Source organism: Pygoscelis adeliae, unplaced genomic scaffold (assembly GCF_000699105.1).
Source record: "Pygoscelis adeliae isolate BGI_AS28 unplaced genomic scaffold, ASM69910v1 Scaffold255, whole genome shotgun sequence".
Lineage (NCBI taxonomy): Eukaryota > Metazoa > Chordata > Aves > Sphenisciformes > Spheniscidae > Pygoscelis > Pygoscelis adeliae.
In genome coordinates, this window is record NW_008824872.1 from 234,532 (window position 1) to 239,302 (window position 4,771).

The window sequence follows — 4,771 nt, forward strand, 5'->3', positions numbered from 1 at the left end:
CTCAGTTGAAAGTGTCTAAAATAATATTAGGAGCTTAGACTTGGATGGAGAGCTTTATTTTTAAGGACAATGCAGATTAAACACACACAGCTCAGTATGTGTAAACCAGTCTCTCAGACTGACTGACTGGCGGACCAGTGATGTCCATAACCTCAGTGGGGCCTGGACCATTTGTTCCACCCATATTCTGGTAATATGCCCAGGTGAATTCTCCCACGATGCTGGGACCAGGCAGCGGCATTGTAAGGCCAGGGATGCATCCATGCCTGGGACCACTCCCTGTGGTGCTGATCTTGGATCCAAAATCCCCAGAAAGCCTGCAAGCCTGATGTAGTGAAGTTGCACTGTGCTGGCCTGCGAGTCTCCCCGATGAAACTGGGGAATACCCTACCCACCCTGCCCTGAACAGGGGATTCACTGGAAGGAATCTGAAGCAGGAGCAAAGCAGGTCAAGTGGTAATCAGTGAAAGGTCCATGATGACAGCTGAGGTGAGACCAGGGGAGGAGTAAATGGAAGACTTCATGCAATGCCCAGTTTACTACCCGTTCTGAATGGATGCCCAAAGTTTGTTTCCTCTCATGCCAAAGCAGAGAGAACTGTTGGAGATGACTGTGTCCGGAGGGCTGGGGAGCTAGAGGGTGCCTTGCTGTAAGGCCTGGACTGGGAATCTGTGGGAAGCAGCTACAGCAGCTCCCACTATGTCTCCCCAGCATGGCTGAGACCTTCCAGGTACACTCAAAAGTGCACCCCAGGCACAACTGCACATACACACCAGGGACATGGATCAAGGCGGATAGAAACACTCTGCATGCACACCAGCACCCACACGTCCCCCAGTAACACTAAGATGCTCAGCCTTAGACACTCAGTCGACCCAGTAGCCGGCCTGGATCCCAGGTCTCCCAGTTGCTGGCATCTCTGCAGGCAAGCCCCTGAGGCCCCCAGCCCCACTCCAGCTGCTGGGACACAGACCCACTTGCACACAGAAACACATCCACAGACACATATGTGTGATGTATCCCCCCATAACCAGCCTTAGACACACAGCCTTCGCAGTAGCTGGCCCTTGGATCCTCCCATCTCCACGTGCCTCACGCACACAGCCACACACACACAAACAGGTCTCTCAGGTGATGTCCAGACCTCATGGTCTCTGCAGAGTTTAGCTTGTTCCTGCTGGTTCCTCCAGTAGCCAGCTCTTGAACTCTGGAGTATGTCTGGTACCCAGCCAAAACTTACGGCCACTTCAATACCTGGTTTACAAGTCTCTTACCGTACTCAGGCAGGCTGGCTGGCATCTCCAGTTCCTGGCACACCAGCCACATGGGGCCCAGTGACAAATGATCCCTACTTTGGTTGCTGGCACTCAGACAAAACTTCAATCTTTAACCAACCTTTAACCAATCTTTCACCTCTGAGCAGTCAGGTTTTCCTGTAGGGTTTCAATGACTAAAGCACGCCGTGCTGCAGCCAGGAGAGGGTAAAAAGGCGCTGGCAAAGCAAACAGCTTCCTGTGAAAGACCCATGCCCAGCTGACAAGGTTAGGCTTTATCTTAAAGATAAGGCAGGGAATTCTATTGTCATTCTAAGTTGGGTCTGGAGGAGTTCTCAGGTTTTGCAATTTGTCACCAGGAAATGAGGTTGTCAACTCATGTTGTCAAATGAGGCTGTCTTTCTTGGAAGGAGCCATGGATTGTAGGAAAAGCGACACAAGTCCAAAATTAAGGGAAAGGAGTCTTTTCCACCCTCTGCAGGTTGATCCAGCCCTTCCATGTCTTTTGTATCCTTTCAACCTTCTTTTGGTTGTCGCGATTGCATCAGTATATTCGTCCCCTTGTGTCCTGTAGGAATGATCATGCTTCAGGTTTCACACTGAATGGGCCATACTCTACCTGGAGACCTGTAACAAGTAGAGTACCATAGGGGTCTACACTGAGGAGATGTTGAGGGAACTGGACTTGTTCACACAGAAGAGGAGGGTGTGGGGGGACCTAACAGCAGCTTTCCTATGCCTACAAGGAACCATCAGGAAGATGGAACCAGGCTCTTCACAGCAGCAAATGGTGGGACATGAGGGCGTGACAAAAGTCCACTGAAAGTTACTGAACAGAAAGGAGAGAGGAATTAATTTTGCCCATTCTAGACAAGTGGTCTAAGCTGCCTTTGGTATCACAGGGGAGATACAGACATTTCTGGTTTCCTGTTGGCAGTTCTATGTCATGAATCCCTGCATGCTAAGCAGACTATCTTTCAGATGAAGAATGCCTTGAACGTGCTTACTTTTCTTTATTACTCAAGAAGTATATTGGGGCAATAATGTTTCCTGGGAATTTAGGGGCTTTTCAGATGTCCCAGGCTATTCCATTTTGTCTCCAGCTGCTCCTGTGTTGTATCACCCAAACCATGACAATGACTCTGATACCCTAAAACACTTCTATTAAGCCATTTTTGACACTCAGAAGGGTGATTCCATTGAGATGTTCTGGTATGTTCAGCTTGGCTTTTCTCTACTTGGCTTGCAGCTCCTACTGTACAGGAGCTGAACCTTGTGGAGCCCCTAAGCCGTATCTACTAGCCCTGTTCATGTTGTAGTCCAGAGCATCTAAAGTAGCACAAGATGCCAGTAAAAGAGAGTTCTTCACCAGGAAGTCAGAATGCCTTTCCTGTCCCTGCTTCCCTCAACAAATTTAAGGAAAAGACACCAGGTCTCTTAATCATGAAGTTGCGAGACACAAGTATGGTTATGACAGCAACAGCTTTCTTCTCCTGTTCCAAACTCCACTGATCAGGAGCAGGGTTGTATGACAGATGTACTGAACAGTCACCATCACATGAGTTGCTTCACCTGATATTCTTTTCCCCTCCCAAGTTCTTCCCCTTTACCACTAGCTACCCTTCTATCCTGGTTTCAGCTGGCATAGAGTTAATTTCCTTCCTAGTAGCTGGTACAGTGCTGTGTTTTAGATTTAGTATGAGAATAATGTTGATAACACACTGATGTTTCAGTAATTGCTGAGCAGTGCTTACACTAGTCAAGGCCTTTTCAGCTTCTCATGCCCTGCCAGCAAGAAGCTGGGAGGGCCAGGACAGCTGACAGCTGACCCAAATTGGACAAAGGGCTATTCCATACCATATGACGTCATGCTCAGTACATAAACTGGGGGAGTTAGCCAGGGGACAGGGACTGCTGCTCGGGAACTGGCTGGGCATCGGTTGGCGGGTGGTGAGCAGTTGTGGACCACTTATTTTGTATATTCTTTTATCATCATCATCATCATCATCATCATCATCATCATCATTATTATTATATTTATATTATTTTTCCCTTCCTTTTCTGTCCTACTAAACTGTCTTTATCTCAACCTGTGAATTTTACTTTTTTTTCTCTGATTCTCTCCCCCATCCCGCTGGGCAGTGGGAGAGTGAGTGAACGGCTGTGTGGTGTTTAGCTGCCTGCCGGGTTAAACCACAAGACCCTCTCAAATAAAATGCCCACCCCTGCTTACCCCTTCCTCATTAGCCTAGGTTTTTCTGCATTTAAAGACTTCTCTGATATTTATGATACAGTTGCTCTGGTAATTTCTACCTTGTTGATTAGTTCTGTTAAGCTCGTACTCCCCATTTTTTATCAAGTGTCCTATCATTTCCCATGTTGCTGTTTTGTTAGCGGTGCCATGAGTCAGGTCAAACTACATACATACTACACCCCTTTTGCTGCCTGCAATGCCTTCTAATTACTCATGTTGTCGTCTTCTTAGTGTAGGCCAGGGATGGCCATCTGTACACATATCCTAATGCTTATCTTTAGATGCCTATACATAGGTCCAAATCAGGTGCTGAATCCAATCGCTGATGTTAGGTAAGATTATTCCCATCCCAGTTTCCTAAAGCTTAAATAAGATGGGTTCCAGCAAGCATGACATGAATGACTAAAACCTACAAATGTTGCAAATTGGACACTAGTTCCTTCATCAGTGAACAAGAAAAACACAGCTTGTTTCAGAAAACATCTAACATTCTTCCCATCTTCACTCACTGGATTATAGAGGTAGCCAATACCCTTTATCCACTGAAGCTCTTCTGCATATGGCAGAGACTGATCTATCACACACCACCTATCACTGGGACTCACGAGGATGGAAGACTCAGGCATTTATTCACAGATAGCTGGTGACATTACTTTTCCCTCTGTCCCATACCTTTCCATCCTCTCTGATTCCATTCCATTGAAGGAAGGAACCGTTCTGTGTGTACAAGTGGCTCCTTAAATGACACAGTGGTGGTGTTTGCATAAAGCCCTTTGTACTTCCCTTCGTTCTTCACATGGACTTGGACTTGGAGTGATTTGTGGACTAGCCACTGCTATCCTAAATCATTCAACACAGAGAAAAGAAAACCAGAAAGCTTTTGGGACAAAAAAGGGAGGAGAAAGAACAGAGAGCATAATTTAGGTTTCAGTAATTTACAAGATTATTGACAACTGTTTGTAGATGGATTGATGAATGGATGGATGAATGCATGGATGGATGGATATGTAGGAATAGGTATGTGGGTGGATGGATGGATGGATGGATGGATGGATGGATGGATATGTAGGAATAGGTATGTGGGTGGGTGGGTGGATAGATGGATGGATGGGTGGGTGGGTGGATGGATGGATGGATAGATGGATGGATGGATGGATGGATGGATGGATGTCCAAGGAGAGACAGGAATGTTATTAAATCGTTTTCTTTCCTGTTCTTGATTGCATCCACATTCATCAGCCCT